The 18341-nt window shown below is 42.8% G+C and overlaps 1 long non-coding RNA gene and 2 other non-coding genes across 3 annotated transcripts; all 3 read right to left on the reverse strand.

Moving 5' to 3' along the window:
- Positions 1 to 10361: 10361 nt before the first annotated feature.
- Positions 10362 to 13073, reverse strand: LOC118019797. Its single transcript, XR_004681754.1, has 3 exons — positions 12968 to 13073; positions 11906 to 11941; positions 10362 to 10834 (listed from the first exon to the last, which is right to left on the reverse strand). It is a non-coding gene; the product is annotated as an uncharacterized LOC118019797 (long non-coding RNA).
- On the reverse strand, positions 10912 to 11116 carry LOC118020456. The gene has a single exon (XR_004681892.1). It is a non-coding gene; the product is annotated as a small nucleolar RNA SNORA73 family (small nucleolar RNA).
- Positions 12033 to 12237, reverse strand: LOC118020457. The gene has a single exon (XR_004681893.1). It is a non-coding gene; the product is annotated as a small nucleolar RNA SNORA73 family (small nucleolar RNA).
- Positions 13074 to 18341: the final 5268 nt, after the last annotated feature.

Raw genomic sequence — 18341 nt, forward strand, 5'->3', positions numbered from 1 at the left:
GGAGATGCATCCCTTGCGATGACAGAGAGCGATGAGAACCTAGGGTTGTTGCGGAAAACTGCCAAGGTGTGATTTGAGCAGAGGGTGCCCGTGGGAGTGAGTGGAGAACGCTCGAGAGGGAGAGTCAGACCATGATGCAGGGCCTCGTGTGTCTAAGGAGTACAGCCTCTATCCCGAGGCAGTGGGGAGTTAGGGAAGGGATCTGAGCAAGGGAGTGACATGAGCAGAGTCTTATTTTAGAGCAAAATGGAGAATGGAGTTGGTGGGAGGGGAAACTAAGAGGGGGGCGGGTGGGCAAGAGAAGCAAAGGAGACCAGCTAAGAAAGAAGATGAGGTTGTGGACTGGGGTGAGGTGCTGGAGATGGGAAAAAAAAAGCATCAAGTTGACTGTGCTCTCTTGTTAACACACTCCTTCTTCAGGATGGATACAAACAGTTCAGGATTTCAGGTGTTCCCTGAGGTGACTTGATTGTGTTGGGGGATTTCTGAGATCAGAGCAGGGACCTCTGCAGAAGGGCATTTTCTCCATTTCATGTTGATTCTGACTCTGAAAGTCATTCAATCATACCTGAACCCTAGACGGACACTTTTGATGAGTATTTACCAACCGAATTTCTCCTACGATGTGGACCCCACCCCAAAGTACTCCCCATCTTCAGGGTCTCTTACCTCTCCAAGTTTACCTCTGCCTCCATCATGGACTCCTCTTTTGGATGATATTCTGTGAAATTTCTCCAAGTTTTAACCCTGGATCTTTGATCTCTCTGCTGTCTTCTTCCAAGATCTTACTCATTCACATGGCTTAATGTAATTATAAGAATGATTATTATCAACTATTTTGTAAAACCCTTTACTTTGTTAACTACAAAAACACATCCACCCATGTCCATGAGCTCATTTGTTCCTTACACAACCTCATGATCGTTGGCAAATGAGAAAAATGAGGTTCTAAGAGCTGAGGCCAGTTCTCTGGGGTCAGCACTACAAGCAGTAGAAGAGGACCAGAACTCTTGTTCTTTCAGCTGAGAGGACAGTCCATTTGGTCTGGTTTGACTTCCACCCTAAGTTTCAGCCCTACAGCTCTTCCCAGAAGACCCAATACCTAAAATAAAACATGTTTTGTATGGATCTAGACTCCCCTCCCAACTTCATCCTTATAGCCAAGATTAAGGTTCTCGGAGAAGTAAAGATTTAATCCTTAACTTCTGATTCTTCCTTCTCTCCCCTCTTCATGTTTCTGTTTCTGCCCCTCTGGTCTAAGGCACCACCCTCTTGGCTTCTGCTCCTGCCCCTCATCCCTTCCCCTCCATTTTGTTCCACCTAGGTCCCCATGTTAGTCTCCCTAAATCACGGCTCTGAGAACTTGCCCTGCTTCAAAATCTTTCAAGACTCCAAAATCTCTTCACTGCTGCGCTTGGAACACCAGGTGGCTAATGCCCCAGGTTGTTGATCTCCCATTCTCCCCTTCCCCTCTGCACCGTACTCTGAAGGTGCCCACGTTCATTCTACCTTCTCACCTTTATCTAGGCTGTTTTCCCCAACAAGAGCCTTTCTTCCTGCCTTGCAGAGCTCTTGATATATCTTAAGGCTCAATTCAGTCCCCATCTCTGTGAAGTCTTCCTTGGCTCCACTTTATCTTTTCCTATTCTGAACCCAAATACTAATTTTAATTTTTTCACATTCTATCATTGTTTTATTTATTGAACACAAACCATAAGGACAATCAATTGAACCCAGCCCAGAACTGGTTCAAATGACAGAAGTGAAAGATATTGCAAGTTATTGTAGGGGCGCCTGGGTGGCTCAGTTGGTTATTAAAGTGTCTGCCTTCGGCTCAGGTCATGATCCTGGGGTCCTGGGATTGAGCCCCGCTGAGCAGGGAGCCTGCTTCTCCCTCTCCTCCCCACTTATGCTCTCTCTCTATCCCTGTCTCTCTCTCTCAAATAAATAAAATCTTAAAAAAAAGAAAGTTATTGTAACTTTATTCCATATGCATAAAAGTTAAGTAGAGACATGGAAGATATAAAAAGACCCAAAGTGAATTTCTTTTTTATATTTTATTTGAGAAAGAGAGAATGAGCATGAGCAGGCGGAGAGGCAGAGGAAGAAGCAGACTCCCTGCTGAGCAGGGAGCCAGATGTGGGGCTTGATCCCAGGATTCTGAGATCATGACCCGAGCTGAATGCAGACACTCAACCGACTGAGCCACCCAGGCACCCCCCAAAGTGAATTTCATGACAGTATCTAAGATTGCAAATACACTGGATGCTATTAACAATATATTAGATATTGCAAAAGCAATGATTAGTAAACTTGAGGGCATAGCAATAGAAACTATCCAAAATGAAACACAGAGAAAAAAGAATTTTAAAAAATTGAAAATAGGGGTGCCTGGGTGGCTCAGTTGTTAAGCATCTGCCTTCGGCTCAGGTCATGATCCCAGGGTCCTGGGATCGAGCCCCACATCGGGCTCCCTGCTCAGTGGGAAGCCTGCTTCTCTCTCTCCACTCCCCCCCTGCTTGTGTTCCCTCTCTCGCTGTGTCTCTTTCTGTCAAATAAATTAATAAAATCTTTAAAAAATAAAAATAAAAATAAAAAATTGAAAATAGCATCAGTGAGCTATGGAATAACTTTAAGTGGCCAAATATACAGGGAAGCAAGGAGGAGCTGGGGACAGAGAACATATGAAGAAATAACAGCTTAAAAATGTGCAAACTACAAACCTACAGATCTGTGATAGCTAATTTTATATGTCTACTTGGCTAGGCTATGGTGGCCAGCTGTTTGGTCAAATGCCAGTCTAGATGTTGCTGTGATGGTATTTTTTGGATATGATAACCTTTAAATCAGTAGACTTTAAGGAAGCAGATTACCTTCTGTAATGTGAGTGGGCTTCATCCAATCAGTTGAAGGCCTGAAGGGAAGGAATTCTGCCAAGACTACATGTAGGCTCAAGACTGCAACACCAACTCTTGCTGGAATTTCTAGCCTGCCAAAGTGCCCTACTGATTTCCGACTTGCCAGCCCCCACAACTACGTGTGCCAATTCTTTAAAATAAATCTCTATCTATCTACACACATACCTTCTGTTGGTTCTGTTTCTCTGGAGAACATTGACCAACACAAAATCCAAGAAGCTCAAGTAACTCCAAGTACAAAAAACAAGATACATCAAAATCAAATTGCTTAAAACCAATGACAGAAAATCTTAAAAGCAGTCAGAAAAAAGACATGTTATATACAGAGAAACGAGACAAGGATACAATGCAACATGTTAGGTACAGAGGAACAAAGGCAAGGGTACAATGCAAACAACATGACATGGAGCAACATCTCTAAAGTACTCTAGCAAAATTATATCTAAGAAGGTATATCCAGCAAAAACATCTCTCAAAACTAAAGGTGAAAATAAGTTATTTTCAGGGGCATTTGGGCGGCTCAGTCGTTAAGCGTCTGCCTTCGGCTCAGATCATGGTCCCAGGGTCCTGGGATCGAGCCCCGCATTGGGCTCCCTGCTTGCCAGGAAGCCTGCTTCTCCCTCTCGCACTCCACCTGCTTGTGTTCCCTCTCTCACTGTGTCTCTCTCTGTCAGATAAATAAATAAAATCTTAAAAAAAGAAAAGTTATTTTCAGACATACAAAAGCTGAAAGAATTCATCACCAGTAGAACCACTGTAAAAGAGATGTTAAAGACAGACCGGCAGAAAGAACGTGATACCAGACAAGAATCTGGATCTACAACAGAGGCATGAAGAGCATTAGAAAATACCTTATTTCACCTTCATTTTTGAAAGATTGTTTTCTTTCTTAAAACTTTATTTAAAAAAAAAATTTATTTATTTGACAGAGAGAGACACAGCGAGAGAGGGAACACAAGCAGAGGGAGTGGGAGAGGGAGAAGCAGGCTCCCCACGGAGCAGGGAGCCCGATACGGGGCTCGATCCCGGGACTCCGGGATCATGACCTGAGCCGAAGGTAGATGCGTAACGACTGAGCCACCCAGGTGCCCCTCTTCCTTAAAACTTTAAAAAGGATAATTGCCAGACGAACCATGAGAGACGATGGACTCTGAGAAACAAACTGAGGGTTCTAGAGGGGAGGGGGGTGGGAGGATGGGTTAGCCTGGTGATGGGTATTAAAGAGGGCATGTTCTGCATGGAGCACTGGGTGTTATGCACAAACAATGAATCATGGAACACTATATCTAAAATTAATGATGTAATGTATGGTGATTAACATAACAATAAAAAATTTTTTAAAAAAGGATAACTGCCTGTTTAAACAAAAAAAATAATGTATTGTGGGTTTTATAATATATATAAAAGTGATACACAAGACAACAGTAAGACTGGGGGGTGACAAACATATGGTTCTTATACTGTCCTAAGTGATGTGATAATATCAATTAATGTGGACTCTGGTAAGTTGAAGATATGTATTATAAACCCTAAAGCAACCACAAAAATAACAAAATAAAGTTATAGCTAGTAAGCCAACAAAGAAGGTAATACAGAATCAGAAAAAAAAAATACTTTTTTTTTTTTTTTTTTTAGAGAGAGGGAGGGCAGAGGGGCAGTGGGAGAGGGAGAGAGAAAATCTTAAGCAGGCCTCACACCCAACACGGGGCTCGATGCAGGTTCAATCTCGCAACCCTGAGATCATGACCTGAGCTGAAATCAAGAGCTGGACACTTACGTTAAGCGTCTGCCTTCGGCTCAGGTCATGATCTCAGGGTCCTGGGATCGAGCCCCGCATCGGGCTCCCTGCTTGGCGGGAAGCCTGCTTCTCCCTCTCCCACTCCCCCTGCTTGTGTTCCCTCTCTCGCTGTCTCTCTCTCTGTCAAATAAATAAATCTTAAAAAAAAAAAAAGAGTTGGACACTTAACCAGCTGAACCACCCAGGCGCCCAATACTCATTTTTTTTTTAACGATTTATTTATTTATTTGAAAGAAAGTGTGTGTGCAAGCATAGGGGGAGGGGCAAAGGGAAAGGGAGAGAGAGAATCCCAAGCAGACTCCCTGCTGAGCGAGGAGCCCAATGCGCGGTTCAATCTCAGGACCCAAAGATCATGATCTGAGTGGAAATCAAGAGTCAGACACTCAACTGACTGAGCCATCCAGGTGCCCCCAATACTTTTTTTTAAAAGGCAGAATAAGGGGCGCCTGGGTGGCTCAGTTGGTTGAGCGACTGCCTTCGGCTCAGGTCATGATCCTGGAGTCCCAGGATCGAGTCCCGCATTGGGCTCCCTGCTCGGCAGGGAGTCTGCTTCTCCCTCTGACCCTCCTCCCTCTCCTGCTCTCTGTCTCTCAAATGAATAAATAAAATCTTTAAAAAAAAAAAAAGGCAGAAGAAGAAGACAAAAGGAACAAAGAACAGATGAGACAAATAGAAAACAAGTATCAAAATGGTAAGACTCTGGGGCGCTGGGTAGCTCAGTTGGTTAAGTGTCTGCCTTCGGCTCAGGTCATGAACTCAGGGTGCTGGTATCAAGCCCTGCTCAGCAGGGAGTCTGCTTCTCCCTCTGCCCCTCCCTATACCCATGTTTTTTCTCTCTCAAAAAAAAAAAAAAAAAAAAAAAGGTGAGACTCAGACCTAAGCATATTAATCATATAAAAATAGGGTCTAAACACTCCAGGTGAAAGGTAGAGATTATCATAATAAATCAAAAAAGCAAGACCCAATTATACACTGCCTACAAGATAATATAGTTCAAATATAAATATACAAATAGGTTAAAAGTAAAAGGATAGAAAAGACATACTCTGGTAACACTAGTCAAAAGAAAGCTGAATCAGCTATATTAATAACAAAGTAGGGGCGACTGGGTGGCTCAGTTGGTTAAGCGACTGCCTTCGGCTCAGGTCATGATCCTGGAGTCCCGGGATCGAGTCCCGCATCGGGCTCCCTGCTGGGCGGGGAGTCTGCTCCTCCTCCCTCTCATGCTCTCTGTCTCTCATTCTCTCTGTCTCAAATAAATAAATAAAATCTTAAAAAAACAAAACAAAAACCAAAGTAGATTTCAGAGCAAAGAATATTATTGAAAAAAAGTAATTTCATAAATGATAAAGGAGTCAATGAATCAAAATACACAATCCTGAACATATACGCAACTATTAAGAGTTTCACAATACATGAAGCAAAAACTGATAGAACTTTTTTTTTTTAAGATTTATTTATTTATTTATTCATTTGACAGACAGCACAAGCTGGGTGAGTGGCAGGCAGAGGCAGAGGGAGAAGTAAGCTCCCCGCTGAGCAGGGAGCCTGATGTGGGGCTCCATCCCAGGATCCTGGGATCATGACCTGAGCAGAAGGCAGATGCTTAACCAACTAAGCCACCCAGGCACCCCCTGATAGAACTTCTTGAAGAAATAGACAAATCCACAAATATAGTTGGAGATTTTGATAACCCACTCTCGATAATTGATAGAACAAGTAGGCAGAAAACCAGCAAGGATATAGACTTGAACAACACTTGCAACCAACTTTACTGATTGATTGACATTTATACAATGCTTCACCTTTCTTCACATTCCACCTTGCTTTCTTCAAATAACAGTAAAATACATATCCTTCTCAAGTGCCCATGAAACATTTACCAAGATAGACCATGTTCTAGGTCATAGAACAAGTCTTGGTAAATTTAAAAGGATTCAAGTCGTACAAAGCATATTCTTAGACTACATTGATATTAAAATAGAAACCAATAACAGCAAGATTTTTGGAAAACTCCCAAGTATTTAAAAATGAATACACTTTTAAATAGCCCATAGATAAAAAAAAAACAAAAGGGAATTTAAAGGTATTTTGACCTGAATTAAAATGAAAACACAACATACCAGAAAACACAACAAACCAGAAGTTTAGGATATTGTTAAAGCAATATTTGGGAGAAACATATAACACTAAATGCTTATATTAAAAAAAAAAGGAAAAGGACGCCTGAGTGGCTCAGTCAGTTAAGCGTCTGCCTTCGGCTCAGGTCATGATCCCAGGGTCCTGGAATTGAGTCCCACGTCCGGCTCCTTGCTGAGCAAGGAGCCTGCTTCTCCCTCTGCTGGCCTCTGTCTCTCTCTCTCTGATAAATAAAATCTTAAAAAAAATATATATATATATATTAAAAAAAATTTTTTTAAAAAAAGGAAAGTTCTTAAATCAATGACCTCAACTTCTACCTTAAGAAGAGGGAAAGAGGGGTGCTGGGGTGGCTTAGTCGGTTAAGGGTCAGACTCTTGATTTCAGCTCAGGTCATGATCTCAGGATTGTGAGATTGAGCCCCATGTGTTGCTCCATCCTCAGCAGGGAATCTGCTCCAGATTCTCTCCCTCTCCCCCCTCCCCACTCGTGCGATCTCTCAAATAAATCCTAATAAAAACAGAAATGAGGAAAAGAAGAGTAAACTACATCTAGTCAAAAGAAAATAAAGATAAAAGCAGTAATCAATAGAACATAGAAAAACAAAATCATCAACCAGTGTTTGCCATGTGCCAGGCACAGTGTAGGTACTGAGCTTACATAGATGGTACCATTCCTTGAGGATCCAACTAGTAAGTTAGATGTACATCAGTTTAAAAATAATCACATCAGAATGCTATCATGATGGAATGCTCAAGGTGATGGTGCTTATAAGGGAAAGTGAAGACAGTGGTGCAGAGTTCAGGTTCTAGAGACAAACACCTTTTAAGTTCTATTCTGTGTGGCCTTGGGCAAATGATATAATTTTGATTTTGTCTTCCTTTTCTAGAACATGGATTTAATAAAATTCCCTGCACTGCCTAAGACTGTTTTAAGGATTAAAGAATGCCTAGCACACGGCAAATCTTCATCAAATGTCAGGTACTATCATTAAAATGTGGGTCCCATCCATCCCAAAGATAGAAAGGGGTGAAAGAGGGAGGCATGGCCAGGGAAGGGCTCTCAGTCCCCAGGAAACTACTCATTTCCACTTCATTTTCCACTGTCAAGTAAAACTGGGCACTTATGTTTAAAATTCATTACAAATGAAACTGAGGTTTTATGGTATAGCAGTTATTACATTAGCTTAGTACCAAAAAAGTGGTATAAACCAGGTGGAAATAGTATTTTTTGAGGCATCATATGAAATAGGTTGAAAACAGGTTCTGTGGTCAGTTGCCTTGCTCACAGGCATGCTCTGCCACTTACTGGCTGTGTAACTTGGGCAAGTTCCTCATATCCTCCAACTTCAGTTTTCCTCATCTGCAAAATGGGCACAAAGAGTACCTACTTTACCAAGGTACATGGAGTATTAAATAATGTACATACATCACCACTGTCTTGCTCAAAGCTAATAATATATAATATAGTTTTGGAGTTAGGTTTGAGTCCTGGTTCTGCTCCTTACTAGTTAGGTGATTTTGGGGAAGTTACTAATCCCTTAATCTCTCCTGGAAAGATAGGGTTGGTTCTGAGATAAACCTGGGTTAGTAATAGCTAAGTGATGGTAGACTTTACTCATTCAACAAAATTTATTGGATACTGCATCCCAGGTGTTTGCTTGAGAAGTGATATTTAACAAACTCATTGTGCTTTTATGAAACTGTAAGCTTTTTACAATTAACTCATTTCTCATTAAAACCCCAAGAGGTAGGTACTTTTATCATTCCCGTTCTGTGGATGAAAAAATTGAGGCGGAGGTTAAGTAGCTTGCCCAAGGTCACATGGATAGCAAGTTGTGGTATTTGGATTCAAATGCAGGGAAGTCTTGACTCCAAGACTCCAACTTTCACAACGACTGATAGGACTGCCTACATGCAGAAAAAGGCTAGAAGAGCCTGTTTGGAAAAAGCCTACAGACAAGTATGTCGAAAGCAGAAGCCTGAAAAGGTGGGGCCTAGAATACCTGACAGCTTTGCTTCAGCTACACTTTGGATGTGGAGGAAAAAAATGCACGTATTTCTTGCCCAGCAGGTTACCCAGCCTAACCCTGCTCATTTGTACTAAAAACTAAATTCCCTGCCTGGTTGTAGGGAAAAAAACACAATTCAGACATCTGAGCACCTCCTCTCCATAGGCTGCTTATGTAGTAAGGATAGGAAAGATGAGCACCAGAGAAAAGGTTGGCCCTGGGCATCCAGGTTCCCTCCCAGAAATTCTACAGGAGTTCATTTGTACAGAGGCTCTACTTAGCTGTTGGCTTGGGCAATCAGCCTATTTGTTAAAACTAATACCTACCTCAGAGTCGTGAATACATGCCAAGCTTAGGACAGTGCCTGGCACAGGTAAGTACAAGTTCAAGTGTACTTGTTTTAACAGATCACCTAGTCACACTCAAAAATAAGCCCAAGCAGCTCTCCCACGTTCTTTTCTAGAATCATGGCTATGAATGCTTAACTAGCTTCAGTTCTATCCTCTGGCCCTCAAATGGGTGAAGCAGTATGCCCCGCTGTTCCAGGAGTCTGGGGAAGACTCATTACTCAAATCACCCACTTCCCTTAAACTTGACCCTGATGGCTTCTAACTGGTCACATGGCTATTACAAGCCCTCTCCCCACCTTGTTTCATTTCGCCCCACTCTGGATCTAGACTCTACCTTCTAGATGGTTCCCTGTTAGTCCCCATCCTTCAGGGTCTCAGCTGCCCTATGCTGGCAGCCAGTACATGAGCTTGACAAGATTTCCATTGTGACTCAACCTCACATCACTCATAGGCAGGATGACCATCTTCTCAGGCTTAAGTTCCACTTGGAACACTGGCAGTAGAGGCTTAACTAGCTTAACAGAGGTGTGATTTTAGCATTTATGCCCAACCTTGTTAAGGTCAATTTACCTGTATTATATTGTGAGAAACCGAAGGCTTGGCCTAATTAGTAACCAAGATCTCTTAACACTCATGTCCGGTGGTCAATTTTATGTTCATCTTTCAAGACACCACACCTAAATTCATTAGGTATCCTAAGCACTACCCACCTTTGAATGCAACCAGCTTTTACCTGCACACTAGGTAACTGGTAGGAATCAACACACATTTTCCCACATAAGAGTAAACAAGTGCCAGGGCGCCTGCGTAGCTGTCGTTAAGCATCTGCCTTCAGCTCAGGTCATGATCCCAGGGTCCTGGGATGGAGCCCCACATCAGGCTCTCTGCTCGGCGGGAAGCCTGCTTTTCCCTCTCCCACTCCCCCTGGTTGTGTTCCCTCTCTTGCTGTCCTGTCAAATAAAATCTTAAAAAAAGAAAAAAAAAAAGAGTAAACAAGTGCCAAGTGACACAAGACACACAAGCTCAGTCTTTAGTTAATGCAGAACTAATCAAACATAACTGCAAAGGTAGTTTTCCTAACAAGCACTTCCATTCACAGAATACGGTTGTCAGTCACATTTCCACAAAAAAAGGAGCCACACAAATACGCAGTCATCTTTATTTTAATTCATAAATACATTATAAACAGACCTGGATCTTTAATAAGACACTTAGGATCTGATAGGCTTCTGTTTTCCATTCAGTTATATAGTTAGAAAACCCAGTTTACTTGAGAACAGTAGAAAAGGCCAAGTAGCATCTTAGCTTCCTTAAGTTTTCTCCTCATAGGCATTCTGGAATCTTTGGGCTTTGTGGGTCAAAGGATCAGATTGTTAAGACATGCCTATATTCAGTGCTGTCCGCATTCCCTAAATTTCAATGGGCCCATCCTTTGGAACATTCAACTTGTTCCCCAAATTTAGTATTCAGTTTAAAGAGGTCAAATATGCCCAAGTTTCCAAACCTCCAGGCTTATCTTATAAACAGCATTTATCATTCATTTTACCAACCCTCCCTGCCAAATAAAGGACCCAAACGGGTGTTAACTGCCAATGATTGGTGAGGCTCCTCTTCTCTCCTGAATGAAAACAAATGAAAAACATGATCAGACTCCTACTTAAGATCTCACTAAAAATTTTAATTTTAGTTTTCATTAGATGTTTCCTGCATGGTTTGTCTCCTCAGTCATCGTCCAGAGGACTCTGAGAAGCTGTAGGAATATGCAGGCGCAGACTCAAGGCCCGGCTTCATCTCCAACGTCGTGGAAAGGGACTGTACGTCACAGGGCAGAGCCCTATGCTCCCGTAGGCCACCTGGACAGAGCCCGGGGAGAGTGACCTCCCGGGAGTATCCACGTTGGAATGCCTATGATTAAAGAGCATCACCCTCAAAACATTTTTAAGAGATTCCATTTTCCCCCATTCCATTCTACACAAGTGAATTTGAGGAAAGCCTGTTTAAAACCCAGTCGTTACTACTGTTTCATGGTTTCTCTACTTACTCATTGTCCTAGGAATATTCAGGTACATACACCCACCTTCATCTCCAGAATCATGGAGAGGGTTTGTACTGGACACCAAATGCTTGGCTACCATGCACAGACTTTGAGGGAGTATGCACATTTGTTTTGTTTATAGGATTCACATACAAGCTTTGCTAATCTTGACTTTGGTTAATTCACCCAAACTACAATTTTTCCATTAGCAGCAAGTTCCTACCCTATCACATGAGAAAGATGTGAAAATATTAACTTTTACTGAATAAAAAAAGCTATCTTCCCAGACATGAGCATATATTTACGCAACTGTCAACATGCCAACAAAAATGCAGCAAAGTTTCTATCTGGGGGGCGCCTGGGTGGCTCAGTTGGTTGAGTGTCTGCCTTTGGCTCCGGTCGTGATCCCAGGGTCCTGGGATCGAGCCCCGCATCAGGCTCCCTGCTGGGCGGGAGGCCTGCTTCTCCCTCTCCCTCTGCCTGCCACTCTGCCTGTTTGTGCTCTCTGTCAAATAAATAAATAAAATCTTAAAAAAAAAAAGTTTCTATCTGGATGTATTAAATGGCAGGACACATTCATGAAAAGGAACTGGGCTGGAATGATTTAAATGTCAACAGGAAATACAAGCCAAAAACAATCTTTGGTTTACTTACCTCAAGTCAAAATTTATTTGGAATCCTGCGTGATCACTGCAAAATAAGGTAGGCAAGAGCTTAATCCAATAGTACAGCAGCTGAGAAAAGGTTTTTCTTTCCAATCAACTTAGATCCAGATAGAGGGAGCTGTTTCCTGCATGGTTTATCTCCTCGGTCATCGTCCAGAGGACTCTGAGAAGCTGTAGGAATATGCAGGCGCAGACTCAAGGCCCGGCTTCATCTCCAACGTCGTGGAAAGGGACTGTACGTCACGGGGCAGAGCCCTATGCTCCCGTAGGCCACCTGGACAGAGCCCGGGGAGAGTGACCTCCCGGGAGTATCCACGTTGGTCACTGTAATTTACTTAATTTGCAAGCCACTGAGCTAGAAATAAATTTCAATCAGTTGATGGCGACTTCCCCAGGATATCCACTTTGGGGTGGACCCTATCCCAAATGCCAACGAAATTCGAGTTCAATACCGATCAGCAGTCTCCTGTCAGTTACCTAAATTAACTTTCAGCCAGGTACCCCGAACATTATCTACAAACCCCAACAGGCGAATGGCACCACTGCCAAAGAAACGGCAGATGCAGAGCCGCAGACACGGCAATTACGGCTCCTACCCATAAACCGATCATCAGGAGTCGTGAGCTCTCCCTACATCATAAATCAAGTGGCAGAATCAAGAACCGTTCGTTTCGAAATCGATTCTTAAGCTCATATAGGTGTCAAAGTAAATGACCAGCACGCAATTCCACCGCCTCCTAGGAGACAAGGTAACAAGCCGGGCGATGGGCAACAGGAGGGGGTGGGCCGCGCATTTAGCGTCCGGCGCGTGAGGTGGCAGCTCTGCAGGTTTCGGCGCGAGCGCCTTAGGTTACAGGCAAGACCCGCGGCTCGCGAGGCCTCCGCGGCCCGCATCCGGCCCAGCTCCGCTGCCTGAGTAAGTGTAGTTAACACAGACACGGCTGAAGGGAGTCCTAGATAGGATGAAGCCTACGAGGAAATCTGCTTGGCGGGCCCGGGGTACTAAACCTAGAACTAACGAATCGAACAGGTAACGGGTAGAAGTACTCACCACCCGACTTCCGCGCAGAGCCCCAATCGTTCTCGAAAAGACCGGGCAAGCTCCAGGGCATCCTTATTTATATCTTCGGAAGCGCGCGGAAGTCAAGGTGTATTTATTGCGCCTGCGCATCGCCCTGCGCAGTTAGGGAATCGGAAATTCGCTAAGGGTTCTGGGAACCATTGCAACTTAAGCCCCACCCCTACCTGGCTCAGAGGCTTCTCGCGACAATAGAGCCTTCGCGGGGGAACCTTGCTGGGTAATGTAAATTACAGAAAGGGAGTTTAGAAGTATGCAGTCCTGTGCTGAGTAGCCAATATACTTCTCAGCAATCAGCTAACCCAGTCTGGAGGATGTACACTCGAATAAACTCGCCAACCTCACCCCTCAACATTTTGGAGTAATTATAGGCAAAATTGAAAAAGCCATCTAGAAAAATGCAGAATCACAGAAGTGATTGAATCCGCCCTGTCACATGTGAAATAAACATTTGATAAATGAGTAGGTAAATAGGACAGAAATGCTTCTACACGAATTGGCTAATTTTTAAAAAAGACTTTTTTTATTGGGGCGCCTGAGTGGCTCAGTCGGTTAAGTAGCTGCCTTGAGCTCAGGTCATGATCCCAGAGTCCTGGGATGGATCCAGCATCTGGCTCCTTGCTCATCAGGGAGTTGGCTTCTCTCTCGCTTGCTCTCACTCTCTCTCATTTGAGAGAGAGAGAGAGAGAGAGAGAGAGAGAGAGAGAAGGGGGAGGGGCAGAGGCCAACTCCCCGACAAGCCCGGAGCTCTATGCAGGGCTCTATCCTGGCATCCTCGGATCATGACCCTAGCCGGCAGCCGCTTAACCGACTGAGCCACCCAGGGGCCCAAATGAATAAATAAGGAATTGGCTAAAATTAAAAGCTTCCTATACACAACAATGGATGAATTTAATGCTGCCGAACTGTACACCCGAAAATGGTTAAAAAAGTTTTACATTAAGTATTTTTAACACACACTCACCTAATATAAAGAAGTAGGCAAGTAAAGAATCCTGGAGATACATATTACATGTGAAATGTTGCAAATGTGATAGAATTTTGAATATGGTGTAAAGTGAATAAAGAGATTAGGTAAATTAACATGGAGCCATCACAGCTGGGCTATAATGAGTGGAAACATTTATAGTGTTCCTGCTATAAGGTTTTGTGCTGGGGGCGCATGGGTGGCTCAGTCGTTAAGCGTCTGTCTTGGGCTCAGGTCATGATCCCAGGATCCTGGGATCGAGCCCCGCATCGGGCCCCCTGCTCCGCGGGAGGCCTGCTTCTCCCTCTCCCACTCCCCTTGCTTGTGTTCCCTCTCTCTCTGTCAAATGAATAAATAAAATCTTAAAAAAAAAAAAAGATTTTGTGCTTTTTTTTTTGAGATTTCTATTTATTTATTTGAGAGAGAGACAGAGATAGAAACAGAGATAGCAAGAGAGAGAGCACAGGAGCTGGGAGGAAAGGGAGAAGCAGGCTTCCCGCTGAGCAAGCTCTGAGCAAGCAGTCCGATGTGGGACTCGATCCCAGGACCCTGGGATCATGACCTGAGCGGAAGGGAGGTGCTTAACTGACTGAGCCACCCAGGCGCCCCTGTGCTGGATTCTTTATGTAGGTTATTTAGTAGCACAGCAATTCTAAGACAGCGGTATTATTACCTAGATTTTAAGATGTGGAACATGCCCAGAGCAATGGTTCTCAAAGCAAAGTTGTCAGACCTTGGGGGTCTCTGAGAATCTTGGGGATCCAAGAGGTCAAGATTATTTCATACTAATACTTAGACTTTCTTTGCCTTTTTCACTGTGTTGACTCTGCACTGATGCTGTAAAGTGAAATGGTGGATAAAACTGCTGGTGCCTTAATGAGCAGTGGGTATTATATAAGACTGATGAATCACTGAACTCTACCTCTAAAACCAATTAATACATGTTAATTAATTGAATTTAAATTAAAAAAATTAAAAACCTGCTGGTGCCTTAGTATGTTTTGAAGCTCTGTCACCAAACTGTATCAGTAGCATTTTTCGTTATCATCAAAAATTTACAGTTAAAAAAAGTCAGTTTCTCAAACTCTTAGAAAATAGAAAGGTGGTTGCCAGGGCTTGGGGGGTATATGGAAAGGGGGAATATTGCTATTCTTTTTTTTTAATATTTTATGTATGTATATATTTATTTGAGAGAGAGAACTAGAGAAAGAGAGAGAGCACACACACAGGGAGAGGGAGAGAGAGAGAAGCAGGCTCCTCACTGAGCAGGGAGCCCGAGTCAGGGCTTGATTCCCAGGACCCTGAGATCATGACCCAAGCCGAAGGCAGATGCCTAATGGACTGAACCACTCAGATGCCCTGGGAATATTGTTATTCAGTAGGTACAGAGTTTCAGTTTAGTGAGATGAAAAAGTACTAGTAATCTGTTATACTGCTGTGTGCATATAGTGACTACTGAACTGTATACTTAAACATGGCTAAGAAAGGGCACATTTTATGGTTTTTTTTAAGTTTATTTTTTTATTAATCCCTACACCCAATGTGGGGCTTGAACTCAGGATCCTGAGATCAAGAGTCCCATGCTCTTCCAACTCTTCCAACTGAGCCAGTCAGGTGCTGCCTCCACCCCCACCCTGCCCCCACAAAGGCACATTTTATGTTAGGTGTTTTTTACCACAAAAGAGAATATCTATAGCAAATTAAAAATAGAGTCAGCTTCCCCTAAGAATGCCCTTGATGAAGAAATAAAAGTCATTAATTTCACTAATTCTCAACTTTTGAGTATCCATCTTCTTAGTATTTTTTGTGACAAAGTGAGAAGTGCACATAAAGTACTTTTTCAGCACGCAGAAGTACAGCATTTGTCTCCAGGAAAAGCACTTACACAACTGTCTGGAGTTATGAGCTGAAATAGTCACATTTTTCATGAAATACTCTTTAACTTGAAAGAATGGCTGTTATCTTTACCAACTATATATATCTGTGTGGGATTGGACTTTCTTCATTTACTTAAATTAAAACAACATATAGCAACAGATTGAATACAGGAGCAGTTTGAGAATTGAACTGTCATCTATTAAATCAGACATTAAAGAGATTTGCAAAAAAATGTAGAACAATGCCACTCTTCTCCCTAATTATTTTGGAAAATAGTTATTTTTTTAAAAAGAGTTTATTTTTTGACAGAGAGAAAGAGAGCACAAGCAGGGGGAGAGCAGAGAGAGGGAGAAGCACGCTCCCCATTGAGCAGGGAACCCAATGTGGGGTTTGATCCCAGGGCCCTGGGATCATGACCTGAGCCAAAGGCAGTTCCTTAACTGACTGAGCCACCCAGGCACCCCAAGAAAATAGTTATTTTTCATAAAAATATATTATTATTATTATTTTTTTTTGAAGATTTTATTTATTTTTTAGAGAGTGAGCGAGAGAGAAACAGCATGAGAGGGGAGAGGGTCAGAGGGAGAAGCAGGCTCCCTGCTGAGCGGGAGCCTGATGTGGGACTCGATCCCAGGACCCTGGGATCATGACCTGAGCCGAAGGCAGACGCTTAACCATCTGAGCCACCCAGGCGCCCTATTATTATTTTTAAAGATTTTATTTATTTGTTTGACAGAGAGATAGAGAGCACAAGTAGGCAGAGAGGCAGGCAGAGGGAGAGGGAGAAGCAGGCTCTCCGCTGAACAGGGAGCCCGATGCAGGGCTCGATCCCAGGACCCTGGGATCATGACCTGAGCCGAAGGCAGCCGTTTAACCGACTGAGCCACCCAGGCGCCCCTATAAAAATATATTATTAATGTTAACATGTATTGGGGTTATTATTTTGAAATGTATTATTTCATTATGATATTATAATTAATCATATAAATTATAAATATATTTAAAAATTTTCCCAGTTTTAATTTTAGTACAGTAAGTATCAATAGATGTCATGTATAGATATAAAAGTTCTTTGGGTTCTGAATAATTTTTAAAATTGTAAAGGAATCACAAAACCAAAATGTTTGAGAACCAGTAGTTTAAAGGAAAGAAGACAAATAACTCTGCTACTTCTCTGGCCGTATTACCAGTATTCAACTCCCATTCAATCACTCATTCAACATTTACTTAGTGGATATGATTTACTTGCTAGGTATTGTGCTAGACACTGGGAACTCTGACATGAAACTTAATTTTTTAAGACTTTATTTTTAAGTAATCTCTATACCCAATGGGGCTTGAACTTACAACCCCAAGATCCAAAGTCACAGGCTCTACCAACTGAGCCAGCCAAATGCTGACTCTTGACATGAAACACTTTGCTGTCTGAGATCCCACACTGGGAGAAATAGACATGCCCGCAAATTATCACTCAATGCATGCTGTATTCTGAGAACACAGAGGACAGGGCAACTGAACAATCTGCTCAAGGCTGAAGGCATTTTCCTGGGAGTTAAAATTCGACCTCAAACTTGGAGGGGTGGAGTAAAGGAGTGGAGTATGGATGATGACAGCATTGCAGGTTGAGGAGCTAGCAGGACCATGGTCTCCTGGGAAGGGGAAGAAGTCAGCTTGATGAGGAACATTGAAGGAAGAAGGAACTGCGCTTTTCATAAGACGAGAAAGTAGGCAAACGTTAAATTATAAAATATGTTGTAGTCCAGGCCAAAGATCTTAAATTTTATCTTTCAGGTAACTAGGGACCAATAAGTTTTTAAGTAGAGGATTGCTGTGACCAGCTTTGCATTTTAGAAAGGTAACTCTAGTGGCAATTTTGGAGGATAGATTGGAGAGATCAGAGGTTTTGAAGTCCCATTTAAATTATGTTGGCTTTGAACTTTGATGGTAAACAAGGCAAGAGGAGATCTAGGAATCGAGAGACATTTCTGAGGTAGAGAATGCACAGAATTTATTGTCGTCCTGGACCTGCAAAGAGAGGAACTTGCAGATAATACCAAAGTTTTAGGCTTATGAGAGTGAACAAATGGTGGTTCTCTAACTCTGATGATTGAGAAAGTAGGCTGTGAAGGTAGACAGTAAGGTCCACATTGGAGGTGCAGAGAAGATACCTTGGGAACATCTGGGTGTCTAGATGTCCAAAGGGCAACTGGATATAGGGTTGGATTCCAGCAAGAAATCTAAGTTGCAGATAAAGATTTAGAAGTTGTCAGAATAAGAGTGGTAGATAGCTGATGTCATCTTGGGAGAGCAGGGAGAGTGACAAGAGGATATGAAAATGCATTTAAATGGTGGTCAGGGAAGAAGTCAGAAGGGCAGAGAAAGCATGATCAGAGAATTGGGAGACAGTGGGGTCTGAGAAGCCAAGGAAGAAGTTTTGAGGACTAGGACATGGCCCAAAGCATCAAATGCTGCAGGATAGTCAAATGTATCAAGAGCTGAAAA

The sequence above is a fragment of the Mirounga leonina genome, unplaced genomic scaffold (assembly GCF_011800145.1).
Source record: "Mirounga leonina isolate KUSES-001 unplaced genomic scaffold, KU_Mleo_1.0 Mir_173, whole genome shotgun sequence".
NCBI classification, from domain to species: domain Eukaryota; kingdom Metazoa; phylum Chordata; class Mammalia; order Carnivora; family Phocidae; genus Mirounga; species Mirounga leonina.